Genomic DNA, 19249 nt, shown 5'->3' with positions numbered 1-19249 from the left:
ATTGATTTGAAAAAGGAATTATGCTTATAGAAGAAACTGACATGACATAGCCCCAATTTACTAAGAAATATGTTCATTTAAACTTTGCACTACACATTAAAGCCACAGCCACTTAATTTATTTTTATTCTGTATGGATTTCCAATACATCATTTAAAATTTTTTAATCCTAAACAATATATTAAAAGCTTGCATCTAACTGAGTCACATTTCTTTACTGATGAGGCACAACCACCATCAGGTTTCAATGCCCGGAACTAAAAGATTCACAATAGTTTAAATATTTGAATAATTCAGATTTCTTTTCAAATTGAGTACTCAAAATTTACCTTAAAATGAATACCTCTGTGATCTGAGAAGCTGTGTCAAAGTATTATGGAATACTTGAAAAAGGCTGGGGCAAATATAAGTACAGTTATTTTTATTCATATCAATTGTTAAGAAATGGTTCTTTAAAAGCTAACAATAGTGTATTTTACTTAACACCTCTTAACTTCCATTGGTAAGTTGCACCTTCAGCAATATGTTAAGAGACGAAGCTGTCTAATGAGATTTTCCCACCATCCACCCTCAACACTTCAAACAGTACTGTAACAGGGCCTCCTCGGTCCTGCTTCTGTCTCAGTCGACTAAGCACGAAGAGACCCTTGTGCTAGTTCAACACCCTGTGCAGTTTATTTATAATTGAGTGCCACCAAACCTAGCACCTTTACAAGCAGGGGGAGAGTAATCTCTCTCTCCCCCTCACTGCCATTGACCGGGAACAGCGAACCGTGGCCACTGGGAGCTGCAGGCGGCCAAGCTTGCGGATTACCCAGACGGGCTGCATGCAGCCCATGGGCTGCTCACCACTGGGCTAATGGCTTATTTAGCCTTTCTGTCCTGCCCCACCCACGAATTAGGCACAGGTCTGCCTCATCAGCTCCAATCTTCTATGCCTGATTGGTGCCGCTGTGAACAGTGTGCTGACTCAGGGTTTCATACTAAGCACTCTGTAACAAGTACCTAAAATGTTTAATGTAGAGAGTAATGTCGATGTCCATACTAGACACTACAAAATAAAAAATTCCAGGTGGGGAAGACTACACACAGCAATCTTCAGTTTGTTCACTGTGTCACAAGCACACTGGAGACACTGCTATGTTTTCTTTTTACTAAACTTGGACTAAATTCCTGGGTCAATGGTGAAAAATTCTGCTTTCAATTAAGCCATTTTAATCTGAATACTTCTTTATGTTGATGCTCTGAAACCTTCTGAAAACAAAGAAACACAACAGACCTGTTTGGGACTGGCCTCAGCGCTGTTTTAAATTGTACCAAAGCCCATCCTATCTCCTTCTTGCTTTTCTTTGGAGATCTGCTGCTCAGCATGGGCCTTGTAGCTCAGCATAAGAAGTGCACAAACACTCTTTCATATGCGAGATGGAGAGAGGTAAAAGCAGTTCTGAGGCCCTTATGGACTGGTGATTTAGATAATTCACCACATCTTACACTTTCACAGTTTAACAGTAATTCAGGCCCTTTTTTCTCTAACAATAAATGAAGACCTATGCCCTGAACATTCATTATTATGCACCAAGCATTTAAACCTTCCAAACTTTTATAAAATAACTAACAAAGGAAAAAAGTTTTCTGCCTCACATGAGTCTAACAAAGTCCCTTTTCCCAATGGCAAAAAAAAAAAAAAAAAAACACATTCTCAGGTACAGCATACTCTTCTCTGGCTTCAAACACAAAATAGCTAGTCACATCTGTTCTACAATTCTTTTTACCAGAGATGCATAAAGCATAAGTGGAAAAACTGCCCATCAGTAATAATGCTTTATCAGCAGCACATACAGCAAATCTGCTAACCATTATCAATCAGAATAGCAGAATAGTAAGGTAGTAAAGTTCATCTTTGCTAATAGAAAAGTAGGAGGAAAACCGCATTAATAAAAAAACCCTTGTGTATGAAAAGTTTCTGCATCACTAACACTGCAATCAGTTGTACACAAAATGACAACAGAATGCAAAACCATTTAAGCTGATGCCAGAGTGCAGAGTTGTGACCTGACGATTGGCCCTACCCTCAGGCAGCATCACATTGCTTGCTAGTGTTTTGCCTCCTATTAGGAGGCCAATCTGTAGCCAGATCCAACACTTCTACCAGGCAACTGGACTGGCCAGCAAGCAGCTGAAAATGCAAACCTGCAATGGGCTGAAACAGAACCTTTCCCTACTTCACTCAACACTGGCTGCAGGGACTCCCATATCTTTCCACATCTGTCTTGTTACAGTTCAAAGTAATATCTAGATAACTTTTTTCTTTGTATGTGAAGTTTTGAATTTTTTCACACAACTGTTAGCTGAGTTGTGCAGGTATTCTACTTTTGTATGGCTTGGGTAGGTAGCAATGACTACAAATTTATACCTAAGTTTGATTGTCGCAGCAGTGAGCTGGTGAATGTCCTTCAGCCCCCTGGGAAAAGAACGAAGGGGACACTCAGATATGATGTTGTTTGTTTGTGCCTGGTATGGACTCTTAAGTATGAGTCAGGTTCCATTTTCATTTCTTATTGTTTCACAGGACTGCAACTTTGGGCAGTATATCCTGGCAGCAAGGGTTAAACTTTAGCATCTAGGTGATGATTAGATTTATAGGGAGGTTGTGTTTGGGAAAGATTAGGCTTTAATCCACCTTCCCATCCAGATGAGGATTATAGATACAGGAAGTTGAGTTCTCCTTGAATGTGGCACTCTCATACAGTAAAGTACAAGACACTGTTTTTAAGACTGGAATTCTTCAGTTCTGGCTGAGCCCTTGGGAAGTGGGGATGCTCAAAATAGAAAAAGAAGAAGTTGGGAAGTTCTAAGATTCTGTTGCTCCCCTCCCCACCCTTTTTTTACTGCTGTTAGCACAATGTTTCCTTTAGGTATTATCTTATTAAAGCTGTTTTAAAAAAAGTTACAGACACTTGGCTAGAATTACTTAACAAGGTGTCTTTCTTCATAACTAAGGGCAGGGAGCAAAGTACTTTTAAAATATATTTTATTACAATGTAATAAAGGGTCTTCAGCAGGGGGACAGTTTCTAAAATTACTTATTTGGGGAGCAATAAAAGTCTACTACAAATTTATGTAATGAAAATGAAAGGGAGAATAGGAAAGATATTTGTGAAACCATAAAAGGACCTATGTTTCTCTAAATTAGGACCGTCTCTGCAAAAAGAAAACACAAAGAAGTATCAACAAATGCTTTTAGTCCTGGAGAGCTGGAACACTTGTTGAAAAGGGCATAACCCAATCAGTCTTCCACATGAAAGTACTGCCTAAGAATTTTAGACAACAGAGTTTGTCTGTGAAATCCCGATGCATTTCAAAAAGTAATTTTAGAAACACAGTAGAACTGTTTAAGGTGTGCACTGAAAGGCTAGAAGCAATAAAATAAAGCACCTTCTCAAAGAAATTTCCTGGTCAGCATTAGTCTAATCATTCTTTTCCTAATATGACTCCAATAACATCACCTCCAGCAGCAGTTTTCAAGCCTTTCCCTAAAAAGGGAAAGAAAACTGGCTGTAGAATAAAAGCAGCTGAATGCTCGTACACCATTAAAACGCTACTCCAGTTTTCATGTTGGTACAGCAGTTAGTTTTTATTTTGTACTGTACTGCTTTTGATTAATATTTCTGTAACAAATAAACACAGTAACATTTTTCATGGTTCCTGAGTTGAAATATTCAGCAATCTCAGAGAACACAAGTGCACATGATGTGTAGCCAACTCAACAAGACAGCACCAAACTCGTACCATGAATGATATCTAAAAGAACAACCTCCACTCCAACGGCCACATAAAAAATTGAATAGGGTCAAATTCCTGCACTGATTTCCAATTACTGCTGGCTATGGAATGAAAACCAGTGCCATAAGAAAAAACAATCCACAGAACACACTCTATTAAGACTTTTTTATTTTTTTTAATTTGTATGTACTATTTGTATGTGTAGATATGCATTTTTATTGCTCAATTTTTGTAAGTTGTATTTTTCCATTTCTTAATACTTGACAAAAATAATAATCCATGTTCACAAATTGATGTAGTTTGTAATGAACAGACTGATATATGCATTATTCCTAACCAAACATAGCTCTAAAGAGGTAGTGCAGCAGAACCTCCACTTGAACAGACTGATATATGCATTATTCCTAACCAAACATAGCTCTAAAGAGGTAGTGCAGCAGAACCTCCACTTAAACAACAAGTTGTAAGAAGAGATGGTGATGTCAAAATCAAAACTGAAGCAAGCAGAGCTGTAACTAGGCATTTTAGCACCTTGGGCAAGCAAGCATATTCGTGCCCCTTTCCAGGTTTTTTTTAGATGATATGAGTTAGGATATTATAGAGTAATGATAATGCATTTATTTTTGCGTATCAGTACAGTATGTAGACAATAAAAGCTACTGTATGATTCTTTCAGGTGCAACATTCATTTTCACACAATCCTTTAACACCCCTATAGTATCCTCCCTACGCCTAAGTGTGGAGACAGAAGAAAGTATATGGCTGTGGTGACTGTGAAATCTGATTATCGTGTGCTTCAGTGTGAGACAATGCTAATGCCAGGGTTACAGTGGCTAGATGGAGATATCACTGAGGTGATGGCCCTGGTCCCATAGAGAAGGGTTTCGGGAACAGACTGTGAGGTCACAGCCCAGAGTACTACAAGCACAGGTCACAGTGGACATGCTTCTTCACCAGTGCATATCTCACCAGCACCCTCCAATCCAGATCTGCAAGCACTGTAGATTTCCCTATTGGTCTCTTCACCTGTACAGTAAATGGCCTGTATTTTTATCTGTCTGGGCAAAACTGAAAACTGTCCCAAGCCCAAAATTAGAGGCCTTTTAAAAGAAAAGCCAAGGTGCATTCACCACTGTGAGCCAGCCTGCCCTGAAGATGTCAATTCCCTGATGTGCGAGTGCACCTTGCTGACCAGTTAATGGTGCATTATAACAATGGATCAGAGGGAGGCTCCTTATTCTTTTCTCTGCAATAATGACTAAATTAGGCTGTGGCAGCAAGAAGTAAGGGTAGATCACAGTAACAGGAAAACACAGCTTGAGGAGGAAGCACAGCGGTGTTTTACCTCTACTGAGTGTTGACTAAAATGATATGTGTTACTTTTGCAATGTTTACTTTCTTTGGCTACATCTACACCTGCACTTTTGTTGGTAAAACTTCTGTCAGTCAGAGCTGTGAAAGTAAAATAGTAGCCACCTAAAGTAAAATAGTTAACACAGCAATTCCGTCTGATAAGATGCATGCAAGTGAGCATGCTCTTTTTTAAAACTGCAGTTTATTAGATTTTTAAGCACAAACAAACATAAACAATAGGTTTAAAACTTCCCAGATATTTACCTAACATCTGGAACAGTATTGAGTAATTAACAGCAGATTCGCAGTGGCCAGCTGCTCACCCACTAGGGAGAAATGGTGTCAGGAAAAATGTCTTTTAAAATGGCGTCAGAGGACTGCTTTAAAGTACATTTTATTAGGTTTTTTTATAACTAACTTTTATAAAACATATAGGTCATAATAACCCTTACTGCATTATTACTTTTTAAATTTTTTATAGACTTTTAATATTAAAAGCATCTAGACTCAAGGTTTTTTAACCACCAAGGTTTTTAGTTTTAACTGTTTGCTTGTTTGTTCCCTCCTCCCATTCTAATTAGCAGAAACTGCCAGCTAAATATTACCTTACTTCTAAAAGTCTGTCTCTAAATTAAATCTTAATTATATGGTGTTTTATTTTAATAATTTTGGGTGGCTAAATTCACATAAATATGATTAAAATTAACTTAATTACATTTTGAGGTATACACACCCCTTAAATCCAGAGAAACACCCTGACTGACATAAATTTCACCAACAAAAACGCCAGTGTGGCCAGCACTATGTCAGCAGGCAACACTCTTCCACCCACTTACCGGGGGTGGCTTAATTATGCTAACGGGAGATCTCCTGTCGGCACAGAGCAGCTACACAGGAGACCTTATAGCGGCACAGCTGTAACGGTACAGCTGTGCCACTGTAAAGTCTGTAGTGTAGACATTGCCTTTGTTTCTACTGTTGCTTCCTCTTGCTGTAAATCACAAGCAGCCCAGGACTTGTCTGAACACCTCCTCCTAAACATGGAAGTACCTCTGCTCCCCACCCCCCATTTTAGCAAACACGGCATGTGGCTCATCCTACCCGGGTAACTGTTACCCTGTTGTTACCCCCTCTGCTCCTCCCTGTGCCGGGGTTGTGCCCCCTGCCATCATCTGGCAATGCCTCATGCCTGGGCTGAACACCAGCTCCTCCCCCTGCAAATTTTGCTTCTCACCCCCTCTCCTGCCCCTGCCTCCAGCTGTTGACACACACACCCAACACAGTCAATTTCCACTCCCTGCTCAGACCCTGCCCATCACCCTCCTCCCCCCGGTTTGCCTCCTTTAACCCTTTTTAATCCCCAGTGAGGGCAGCAGCTTCAGCAGATGTTACTGAGAAATGAGCATGCTCAGTAGGAGTAAGCCAGCACTCAGTGCCCTGCCTGTTTGCCACCCTGCCAGAGTCCTAGTGCCAGGGAGCCTGCGGGGATGAGGAGGCCTGAGAACCGTAGGCTCTAGCTGGACGCTTCTGGGCCTAATGGTGGGGGCAGGTGCAGGGGCTGATGCCACTGGACCTGATCCTGTGCGCTGCCCCACTTTTGAGCCTCCAGCGGCTCTGTGCCCTGTGCGGAGGCTGTCCCACTCTAGTTACGGCCCTGGAAGCAACAGTGTGGGAACGGTCCACAATGTCATGCTACTGTGAAGAGAACACAAGGCTGCCATTGTTCCTTACCACTTGAAGACTGAACTTGATGCCGGAGAGGTGAGAAAGATACTGTACGTTTTTTATGTTGCTTCTCTCCCTCAGTTAAAAGCTGCTGAATTGTGTTTAAAAAATAATGATGCATTGCCTGGCCAGGGCGTACAACCTGAAAATTAAAATTTGCCTTCTGTTTCAGTTTTCTTGCAACTGCCACCAAACAATACTTGTGTCTTATGCTGTACTTTGAGAAAGCACAGAAATCATTAGTCATGTCGATACCTCAAAGTCTTATTATGGAGTCTTACTAGCTAAGAGGAAAGAAAGGAGGAATTTAACTATGGTACAGCTAAGGTGAGCTGTCATGTATCATTTATAAGAAAATCAAGACAGAAAACCAGCTTTCATTTTCAACTGCCGCTTGGACATCCTACTCAGGAAAGCTAACACAAGACTTGTAACAAGTTCAAGTTGACAACCTGATCATTACGCAGTAAGTGGTTCAGTTTCACTTTCCCAGACTTGATTTTTAATCGTCTGACAGGCAATGATTTCCCTAACCTGTTGTATACAGAGATGAGTTAGGCCCTGATACTACAAATGGTTCCATTGGGTGTAGAGGTTCATCCCCATATCACCAGTTGCAAGTTCAGAACCTTAATTAGTTCATCCCCAGACACCCTTAATGAAACCAGATTCCATACATTGTAGTGGCTTGTTTTTTATTTATTTGAGTGATGCATTCAGTCTTGATAATTATGGTTAACGTTCCAGACAAAACAATGAGACTGTTCACAGAAATAAAGTTACTCACATTCTAAATGTTTACAAGATCAATTCTTAATGTAATGAACTGTGAACCTAGAACTGCATCCACATAGGTGGACTTCTATGAGCATGCAGGGGCCCAATGAAGTTAACAGAGCTCCACGTGCAGTCAAGGATCAGTAGTAACAGGGACTGAATTCACAGGTTCTGCATAGAGAAATAAATTATTCTGAAAATTTCAGAAAAAATATGGTCTTTGTAGCAGTATCCCAACAAAATCAATACAGAGGAGAAATTATGTTTCTCTTCATGCACTATTCAAAAGCTTTGATAGCTGTTATCTACTAAAATAACCAAAGCAAAACACACAGAATGAAGTTACAACAAGGAATGCTTCATTCAATTTAGGTTGTAGCTACACAGACCATGCAAACACTGATACTTATGTTGCACACGTGTGTCACTGTCCAAGAGACCGAAACAAGTTTGCAAACTGACACCTGAGGGCAACTATAGTCAGAATGTGTTAAAAAGGAAGAGAAAAAATATATGTACAATATAGCTTCCCAGGTGTGTAGATTCCATTCAGATTCTATAATCGGAGGATTTGTACTTTATTTATTTTAATTAGAGCTTATTTTCTCCTATCATACTTTCTGGAAGGACCTGACAGAATTGAACCCCCATCTACTGCTGCAGAGATTTTGTATACAAATACCTACCTACCTACCTGACTGCCTCAGTTCCTGCTGATTAATTATGGCGGCACCTGTGACTCCTCAAATTAACCACAGATTGGCTGTCTTTAGACTCCAGCTAGTCTAGTGTCAGGAAATAGCTGATAGATTCCATCTGATGAAGCTGAAATGAAGAAACTACAGTTCTCAGCACTTCTACAACTCCTCCTTCAGTTAAATGCTTCTACTTTTAGAAACAGGAGACAAAAAGGAGAAACACTAAAACAAAGTTTGTCTTTCATTATAAGACACTAGTCTCTCTTCCCAACTTAAAATAAGATGCAGCCATACTTCAATATTTAGTTAACTCCTTCAATAAGTAAATGAAAATTAAGTGGATTTGCTTGTGCCTTTATGAGGACAACAAGCATGTTGCCTTGATAAAAAAGAAAAGTAAAAGATCTTTCATACCCATCTGTATAACACTCACACGCAAAACAGGAGTTTTAAACACAGAAGAAGTAGAAACATTCCTCAGATTTGTAGAGAGAAACAAAAAGGAGATCCAATCTAGGGATTTTTCCACAAAATGACCAAAAGGATGGCAAGAAAACCTGTTGCCTACCATTATTTAAAAATATTTGTCATCTTAAAGTAAGGCAAAGGTTAAGAAAAGTTATAAACTTGGATAGAGAACCATACCTACTTAAGGATTCAGACCATTGTTTTACTACGTTTTGTTTTTGTGAAACTAGCTGGTACCCACTGTCTCTAGGTTAATTGAAAACACCAAAAGAGTAGAAACACTAAGGGCTTTCTACACTTACTGGGGGATCGACTCACGGTGATCGATGCATCGGTGGTCGATTTAGCAGGTCTAGTAAAGACCCACTAAATCAACCACAGATCTCTCTCCCGTTGACTCCTGTATTCCACCTGAATGAGAAGCACAAGGGGAGTCGACGGGAAAGTGTCTCCTGTCGACACAGCGTAGTGTAGTAGTAGATCTAAGAATGTCGACTTCAGCTACGTTATTCATGTAGCTGAAGTTGCGTAACTTAGATCGATCTCCACCCATAGTGTAGACAAGGCCTAACACTGAAAACTGACTATTCAGTTCTTAGGTAGCCAAGGTTACAATGAAACCTGTTCCAACTGTATTCTTGTATTTATGTTTCACTATAGGACTAGGGTGTATACGGATTTTTTCCCAAAGAAAAAACTAATCAATTCAGCATAAATGTGTATAATTAATGTGCATGCAGCAATTCAGATGCTTAAAAATAAATAAGAGGTGAAATACAAATATATGAACCCATCTGGAAAGCAATTACAACTCCTACACATAAAGTAAAATTACAGAGTTAATCAATGTCTTGCCCCCCTCTAAAATAATCATGATATCACAAAACAATAAACTTCAACTCATGTTCAGCATATAAACAAAATTAATAGGTTACTGCCCATGAACTTATCAATTCCACAGCCACTGCTCAAAAATCAGAGAATTAACTTGAATATTCACTGCAAAATCTTGTCTATGGTTTTTCATGTTTACACCACTTGCTTCTCAAACTGCTATATAATGTCAAAAAAGGAGTTGATTTGTATTTACGATCTTTGAGATCCTGATAGTTTCTGGAGTTCCATGACATAACAAGCAAATATATTTTTTTAAATGTGGCTAATTTAGAAAGCGGCAGTAAGGGGACAAGATGTGTAGAAGATACCTTATTCTCATTCATTATATAAAACTTCATATAAATTACCCAGAACATTAGAAACGTACATCACTTTATATCAACCTGGCTTGCAGTTTTTTAGAGAATTTTATCCCTAAAATGATTACTGTTAAATTCCACTTGAGATTATGAGATCTTATTTTGAAATTTTCAGTGCATCACCTTAATTAAAAAATTATTATTAAATATTCAAAGCAAAAAGGCATGTATATGAACTTCTTGATGACCTGTAAAACCCTGCTTCACATTTACTATTCAAAACATCAACATACTGAGTAAAAATCAGTTCACCTCCTTTATCTACATTGTGCAATACCTATACAAATTGCAAACAAACAACATTCAGGTTGCAAAGTCAAGAACTCAAAAGTTGGGAAGTATCAGAATTAAGGTTGCCTGAACAGGCCTTTCTCCAGGACCCCTGCTTGAGTGACTCAAGTGACTTCAACTTATACTATTCACATGCTTAAAGTTATGCATGTACTAAGGTCTCAATACAGCAAGGTATATAAGAGAACTGAAATTGATGTACTTAAGGCCTTGATCCAGCAATGAGTCCCATACAGGACAACTACTGTGCCTGTGTAGAGCTTATGGTAGGATTAAGTACTTAGGCAACTCTAGCATGCAGAATCAGGCTACAAAACACAGTTCTGGCACTTACATTTTCCATGCTTGGCCTTTGCCTGAAAGAGAGAAGCAAAGTTTGAGCAAAGTTCTTTCAACTCTTTGAATTTTGGAGAAGTGTGTGTGGGACAGGGGAGGGGAAGGGAAGGGAATCTTTTTTTAAAAAAAGACTATATTGAAAGGTTAAGTAGGAGATGTGAAACTGTAGTTACTCCTGAGGACATTCTGCACCAAAAATTTTAAAATTCTGCAAATTTTATTTGTCAAATAAATGTGGAGGCTCCATCATGGCACTGGGGAGCATAGGCCACTGGCTGCACAGAGATGGGAGATCACTGTGCAGCTCCTGCCCCAGCCTCCGGGACACAGATTTAGTGTTGAGGCTGCATCCAACCCTGACACAGCACAAGGACAGGGCCTGCCCCAGAAACACCCCAGAGCCCTGCCCCTCAGTGCCAGGTGCACCAAGTGTGGGCAGGCAGGCTCAGCAAGGCAGGATCCAAGTGTGGAGGGGCTTAGTGTGGGGGGATCCAGGTGTGGGTTGAGAGGGTTCTCTGTGGGGCAATCTGGGTGCAGGTGGCTCAGTGGGGGATTCAGGTGCAGGGGGAGATCTGGATGCACAGGGACTTGCTGGGGGGTTCTGGGTGCAATAGTAATGGGACTCTGCAGGGGGGTCCAGGTGAAGGTGGTTGGTGCTTAGCAGGAGGGGTCCAGGTGAAGGTGATTGGTGCTTAGCAGGAGGGGTCCAGGTGAAGGTGGTTGGTGCTTAGCAGGAGGGAGTCTGGGTGAGGGGGGATAGAGCTCAGCAGGGAGGTCTTGGTGTGGGGGACTCAGCAGGGGGGTCCAGATGCTGGGGGAGTGGGGCTCAGTGGGATGGGGATCCAGGTGCAGCTGATTGGGGCTCGGTAAGGTGGTGGTGCGAGTGACTCATTGGGGTGGTCCAGATACAGGGGGAGTGGGGCTTGTCAGGTGGGGTTCTGGGTGCGAAGCTCGGTGGGAGGGTCTGGTTATGAGGGGGGTCTGGATGCTTGGGGGTTGGGCAGATGGCGGAGCAGCTCCCTGTACAGTAATCCCTCCCCCTGCAGCTGAGGAGCGATGGTTGCAGAAACCGCGGGGGGTGGGGGGGAGAGGCAGGAAGAGAAGAGAGTTTGCAGAGCTTCCTACAGCCGGGGTAGAAACCTGGGGGTGGGTCTGACATGGCCCCGGATGCCAAGCAGGGGAAGAGGAAGTCCCGTCCTCCTCAGCCCAGCCAGGACTAGCATCTGAGCCTGGTGCAGGGTAGAAGCCACCAGCGGGGTCTTCCCCAGTCCCATCTCCTGCCCCACAGTGACCTCTCTGCTGGCTGCCCTGGGCACCTGAAACATATTGCTGAGGAGGGTGGCATGATCACTCTTGTGGCTTCCCTTTCCTTCTCCATCAGAAAATCATTTTTCTGCGAGAAGGCAAAGAAATCTGCAGAGGGAATAAAATCTGCGCATGCACAGTGGTGCAGAATTCCCCCAGGAGTAGTTAGTGAGGATTAGTGATTTTACTTAGATAGAAGGCACAGCAGAAAAGTACGAAGGGACATGGTCAACTTGAAATCTATTCAGTTTTATAAAAGGAGTTAAAAGTAAGGTCAGACAACAGCACCCCAAGTTTCTCCCTATCAATTCACATTATCCCATCCCTTTAAACATTTATCTCCCTTATACGGCTTTGTTTAAGACCCACAGAAACAAAAGCGGAAATGAAGAGTCTATCTATGTAGAGCAGGTTAAAGGATCAGTGTCTGACTATCCAGAGGAAACAGTGAAAATGACTATACCCAACATACTGTCAAATACAGTAACTCCTCACTTAATGTCATACCAGTTAACGTTGTTTCATTGTTATGTCGCTGATCAATTAGAGAACATGCTTGTTTAAAGTTGCACAATGCTCCCTTATAACGTTGTTTGGCAGCCACCTGCTTTGTCCACTGCTTGCAGAAAGAGCAGTCCGTTGGAGCTAGCTAGGGGAGGCTTGGAACCAGGATGGACCATCACCTCCCCTAAGTACCCTGTGCGGCAACCGGGCAGTTCAGCTGTCTCTCCCCCCACTGCTGTGTGCTGCTCTTGCCCTCTGCCTTGGAGCTGCTCCCGGGAGCCTCCTGCTTGCTGTGCAAGGGGAGGCGAGGGGGGAAAGAGGGGTGCTAATGTCAGGGTGTCCCCTCGCCTCACTCCTGTACCCCATATCCACAGAGCGGGGGGGACATGACAGAGTTCAGGATGGAGGGAGCTTGCTGATCTACTTAAAAAGGCATTGTATTAGAGTAGGGTCAGCGTACTTAAAGGGGCAATGTGCATCTCTCTCACACATGGTGTGTGTGTGTCTCTCTCTCTCACACACACACACACACACGGTATGTGTCTGTCTCTCTCTGCCATGCTGTGTCTCCTCCCTCCATTTGTGCTACCTTGTAGAGTGTGAGGCTATATTAACAACAATGTATTAACCCTTGTGGGCTCAGTCGAGTGTTAGTTCATCATTTAGCAGTAAGGCATTCCCTGGGAAATGTCTCACGCTCTTCCACCCTCTGACTCAACCACCGCAACCAAGCTTCTCAGTCATCATTGGTGTGTACAGTACTAAATTGTTTAAAACTTATACTGTGTGTGTGTGTGTGTGTATATATATATATAATTTTTTTTGCCGTATGTCTTCTATCTAGCGAAAAAAATTTCCCTGGAACCTATCTCCCCCTATTTACATTAATTCTTATGGGGAAATTGGATTTGCCTAATGCCGTTTCGCTTAAAGTAGCATTTTTCAGGAACATAACTACAATGCTAAGCGAGGAGTTAGCATATAGAGTAAAGAAAACTAAAAAGAGAATATTCTTCCCCTTAATCTCTTAAAATTATAGAACTCTTTCAGGTTGCTCATAACAGTAGATATAATTATCACAGAGAAGTGTTTTCTCTAATTACCAGTCTTTTTAAGTCCAAAGCGTGCATTTAGACAGATGTACTGCATAAATATACACAACTAGTTAACGGCACTAGTAATTCTATCTGCATTGAACTCAATGGAAGTAGGATTTTGGCCCCAATGCCTTGATCCTGTAAACACTTCTGCATGTACTTAACTTTATACAGTTAACAGTCCCATGGGACAGCTAACGAGGTATAAATTTAGGCACATGCATAAATCTTTGCAGGATTGGAGCCTTAGATTTGAGTAACTATACATAAATGTGTAGTCCTAGTGCTGTTTACGTGATTACATAGTTCTGTAGTCCTTATTTGCAGGATTGGATATTAAGCATTAACTGACTGAAGAAATTCACAGTATAAGATTTGCACAAATCTAAAAAGATAATTAGCTTCAGAGTAATGAGCTTACAACTTTGCAAGTCAAATAGTTGCAGAGCAAGGAGTCTACAAGCTCTGCTGCAGAAGCCAACAGAACTTGACAGCTTGAAGCAAAAACTGCCTCAGATTTTTTTCCCATTTCCCCCTATTCTTAAAAAAGCACACCACCACTTTAGGAAATGAAAGACTCCATCGGACAAATCTCACGACTGAAATATTGGCATAAAGGAGTATAACTTGTTCAGGAAGCAGGGCCGGCTCCAGGCACCAGCATTCCAAGCAGGTGCTTGGGGCGGCACTATGAAAGGGGCGGCAGTCCATGTGCCATCAAGGTGGTGTCTCGTCTTTCCGCGGTAGCGGCAATTCAGTGGTAACTTCTTTCCTCGGGCTGCCGCAGCGGCAATTCAGCGGCCGCTTCAGTCTGCAGGCTGCCGCGGCGGCAGTTTGGCGGCAGCCTTACTCTGCAGGTTGCGCAGCAGCGACAAATCGGTGGCAGCCTTACTCTGCAGGCTGCACTGCAGTGGCAATTCGGCAGCAGCTTTACTCTGCAGGCTGCCGCGGCGGCAATTCAGCAGCAGCTTCTGTCTTCAGATGTCCTGCTTGGGGCGGCAAAAACAGTAGAGCCGGCCCTGTCAGGAAGGACAGATAGGGGAAAAAAGGGAGGAGGTATAGCATTTTCAATCACAAACACACTTGTTTTGAGGTCCACAGGGAGGTAAGAGACAGACCAGTTGAAAGTCTCTGGGTAAAGATAAAAGGTGGGAAAAACAGGGATGACATCATGGCTGGAGTCTACTATAGACCACCAAATCAGGAAGAGGAGTTGGATGTGGCATTTCTAGAACAAATAACAGTAACAGTCAAAACACAAGACTGGATAGTAAAAAAGGGGACTTAAAACTACTGAGGACGACTGCTGGAAAAGTAATACAGCAAAACATAAAATTTCCAATAAGTTTTTAGAATGTATTGGGGACAACTTTTTGTTTCAGAAAGTGGAGAAAGTAACCAGGGAGACAGCCATTTTAGACGTCGTGACCAACAGGGTGGAATTGGTTGCGAATATGAAGGCAATTCGGGTGAAAGTGATCATGACATGATAAATTTCATTATTCTAAAGAAAGGAAGGAGTGAGAGCAGCAGAATAATGACAATGGACTTCAAGAAAAGCAGACTAATAAATTCAGAGAACTGATAGGTGAGGTCCCATTGGAAGAAAATCTAAGGGAAACAGAAGATCAGAATTGCTGGCAGTTTCTCAAGGAGACAATATTAAAAGCACAACTGCAAACTACCCCATGTAAATGTAAGGTGACTGTTGTCCCCTTACTAAAACTCAGTTGGGGTGTTTTGATGAGCTAGCTCCCAATATCAAAAGAAAGGGGAAGGGTCGACGGGAAATCAAGACCCTGAGATTGACAGTCCCCAGGAACAATGGAGAGAGGCCAATTCGCCAGGTCAGCCTGATTGAGAGGGTAGGTAAGCTAATCAGGGAGTCAGAATCTCCGTTCTCCGTGTGAGCTGGAATTGCCTCGGTCAGAAAGAATGGTGCCAAGCTAAGCAGAAAGCAGGGGTCCAAGCTGAGCTGGGGAGCAGAGCTGTGGCCAGATCCACAGGGGCCAGAAAAGTGGCCCAGAAAGCAGGTCAGTGCTAGGAGCAGAGTCACAGAAGTAGTCCAAAGAGTAGACCTGTGCTGGGAGGAGAGCTGTAGCAACCAGAGCCAGAGGTGGGACCATTCCCCTGCTTACACAAAGGAAAGATAGAAAGCATAATAAGAGGACAATAAGGCTCCATCTGGAGCTCTTTAATGACCTGAAAATCAAAAAGGGATCTACAAAAGTGGAAACATGGATGAATTGCTAAGAAGAAGTACAAAAGAACAGTGCAAGCATGTAGGGACAAAATGAGAAAGGAAAAGGCACAAAATTAAACAAACCTACCAAAGGACATAAAAGGCAAGAAGAAGAGATTCTTTAAATACACTAGGAAGTCCCAACTTAATCAGTAACTGGTTAAAAGACAGGAAACAAAGGGTAGGCATAAATGGTCAGTTTTCAGAATGGAGACAGGTAAATAGCAGTGTCCCCCAGGAATCTGTACTGGGTCCAGAGCTGTTCAACGTATTCATAAATGATCTGGAAAAAGGGGTAAATAGTGAGCTGGCAAGTCTGAGGATGATACAAAATTACTCAAGATAGTTAAATCCAAAACAGAATGGGAGGAGTTACAAAGGATCTCACAAAACTAGGTGAATGGGCAACGAAATGGAGGATGAAATTCTACGTTGATAAATTCAAAGTAACGCATATTGGAAAATATAATCCCAACTATACATATAAAATGGGGTCTAAATTAGCTGTTGCCACTCAAGAAAGAGATCTTGGAATTATTGTGAATAGTTCTCTGAAAACATCCACTCAATTTGCAGGAGCAGTCAAAAAAACTAACAACGTTAGGAACTACTGCAAAAGGGATAGATAAGACAGTAAATATCATAATGCCACTATATAAATCCATGGTACTTTGATATCTGGAAATTGTTAAACAATCAATTTGTAAGCAGCTGAAGGTAAGACAAGAAGTAATGGGATTAATCTGCAGCAACAGATATTTAGGTAAAATACTGGGGAAGACTTCCTAACTATCCTTATACTTAAGCTCTGGAGTAGGCTTCCAAGAGAGGTTCTGAAATCCCCATCTCTGAAGGTTTTTACAAACCAGTTGGACAAACAACAGTCAGGGATGGTTTAAGTTTACTTGGTCCTGCCTTGGCATAGGGTTCTGGACTTGATGATTTCTCGAGGACCCTTTCAGCCCTACATTTCTATGATACTATGAAAACTGTGTTAAAAAACACCATACCATTAAAAATATCACAAAAAATAAGGAAACATAACTAAAGGTTTCAATGCCCCATATATTTCTATTCCTTGTTTTCCTTGTTAAACATCTAATTTAATATAACTGTCTCATTAAATGTATATAATAAAATAACCAAGTTGTGCAACACAGCTATATGAATGATCCATGTAGGAAAACCATTGTGCCTGTGTGGAAAGTCTTATTAACATCCATAGGACTCTGTGCAGACAGATCCTTACAGGGGTCTGCCCAAACAATCAGACTGCAAGATCAGGAGTTTAGCTATACAACAGTAAGGGCTACAGTTAAAATTCATGAATATAGCATAAGGGCCTCAGTGATTTTAACTATGCCATCTTTACATTGCGTTAACACATTTTTTTTGCATGCAATAGTCCTACGGGCTCAATCTTGAATAAATCTGTGTGCTTAACTTTAAGCACATGAATAGTCTTAAGGCTACTCAAATGCTTAAAGTTAAGCATGTGCATAAGTCTTAGCAAGATCAGGGTCTAAGACTGTAATACAATTGAGGGTGGTAAACTTAAAAATGTGGTCAAGTGCTTTGTTCCTGGTGGAGTTACAGCCTTACCCACTACATATTTTTATTTATATATAACCAGTAAAAACTATATGGATCTGAGCACTCCTGATAATATTTTAGTAAAGCAAAATCATGCCTCACCAATCTACTAGAATTCTTTGAGGGGGTCAACAAGCATGTGGACAAGCTGGGGGATCCAGTAGATATAGTGTATTTATATTTTCAGAAGCCTTTGACAAGGTCCCTCACCAAAGGCTCTTAAGCAAAGTAAGCAGTCATGGGATAAGAGGGAAGATTCTCTCATGGATTGGTAACTGGTTAAAAGATAGCATAGGAATAAATAGTCAGTTTTCAGAATGGAGAGAGGTAAATAGTGGTGTCCCCCAGGGGTCTGTACTGGGCCCAGTGCTATTGAACATATTCATAAATAATCTGAAAAAAGGGGTAAACAGTGAGGTGGCAAAATTTGGAGACAATACAAAACTACTCAAGATACTTAGTCCCAGGCAGACTGCGAAGAGCTACAAAAGGATCTCTCAAAACTGGGTGACTGGGCAACAAAATGGCAGATAGAAAAGGAATACTTCGTCGGATGCTCTGATGAAGCGATCTGTAGCTCACGAAAGCTTATGCTCAAATAAATTTGTTAGTCTCTAAGGTGCCACAAGTACTCCTTTTCTTTTTGTGGATACAGACTAACACAGGTGCTACTCTGAAACCTGTCAAAATGGCAGATGAAATTCAAAGTTGATAAATGCAAAGTAATGCACACTGGAAAACATAACCCCAACTATACATATAAAATGATGGGGTCTAAATTAGCTGTTACCGCTCAAGAAAGAGATCTTGGAGTCATTGTGGATAGTTCTCTGAAAAGATCCACTCACTATGCAGCAGCAGTCAAAAAAGCAAACAGAATGTTGGGAATCATTAAGAAAGGGATAGATAATAAGACAGAAAATATCATATTGCCTCTATACAAATCCCTGGTACGCCCACATCTTCAATACTGTGTGCAGATGTGGTCGCCCCATCTCAAAAAAGACATATTGGAATCGGAAAAGGTTCAGAAAAGGGCAATACAAATGATTATGGGTATGGAACGGCTTCCATATGAGGAGAGATGAATAAGACTGGGACTTTTCAGCTTGGAAAAGAGACGACTAAAGGGGGATATGATAGAGGTCTATAAAATCATGACTGCCGTGTAGAAAGTAAATAAGGAAGTGTTATTTACTCCTTCTCATAACACAAGAACTAGGGGCCACCAAATGAAATTAATAGGCAGCAGGTTTAAAACAAAAGGAAGTATTTTTTTACACAACACACAGTCAACCTGTGAAACTCCTTGCCAGAGGATGTTCTGAAGGCCAAGACTATAACAGGGTTCAAAAAATAACTAGATAAATTCATGGAGGATAGGTCAATCAATGGCTATTAGCCAGGCTGGGCAGGACTGGTGACCCTAGCCTCTGTTTGCCAGAAGCTGGGAATGGGTGACAGGGCATGGATCACTTGATGATTACCTGTTCTGTTCATTCCCTCTGGGGCACCTGGCATTGGCCACTGTTGGAAGACAGGATGCTGGGCTATATGGACCTTTGGTCTGACCCAGTATGGCTGTTCTTATGTTTAAAATATACAAATATAAAATAAAGAAAACTCCTGCAGTCATCCCTCAACCAACAATGTCCCAGAAATAAGAAAAGAATAAAAGTATTTTAAGGCCTTTATTAGATTAGCACAATTACAAGTACTCACACTCGTGAGATTTAAGCTCTCCCACAAAAACCAGGAAGAAGTGGGAGGCCTTCTAGGGAGCCCTAAAGGTCAACAGATTCAAGCTATTTTGCAACAAAAG

General features: G+C 41.4%; 1 protein-coding gene across 6 annotated transcripts in view; it reads right to left on the bottom strand.

Annotated features, from left to right (window-relative positions):
- SOCS6 (suppressor of cytokine signaling 6) overlaps positions 1 to 19249 on the bottom strand; it is a 45495-nt gene that overhangs the window by 14738 nt on the left and 11508 nt on the right. The window contains exon 2 of one of the 6 annotated variants that reach the window (XM_037892916.2): positions 10685 to 10706. The exons of 4 other annotated variants lie outside the window; for them this stretch is intronic. The gene's annotated coding sequence lies outside the window, so the exon portion shown is untranslated. Of the gene's footprint in view, positions 1 to 8331; positions 9403 to 10684; positions 10707 to 19249 lie in introns of those variants that run through there. One more of the 6 variants, XM_043539935.1, reaches the window with a different exon arrangement.

This window comes from Chelonia mydas, chromosome 2 (assembly GCF_015237465.2).
Source record: "Chelonia mydas isolate rCheMyd1 chromosome 2, rCheMyd1.pri.v2, whole genome shotgun sequence".
Lineage (NCBI taxonomy): Eukaryota > Metazoa > Chordata > Testudines > Cheloniidae > Chelonia > Chelonia mydas.
This window is presented reverse-complemented; position numbering and strand designations above follow the sequence as displayed.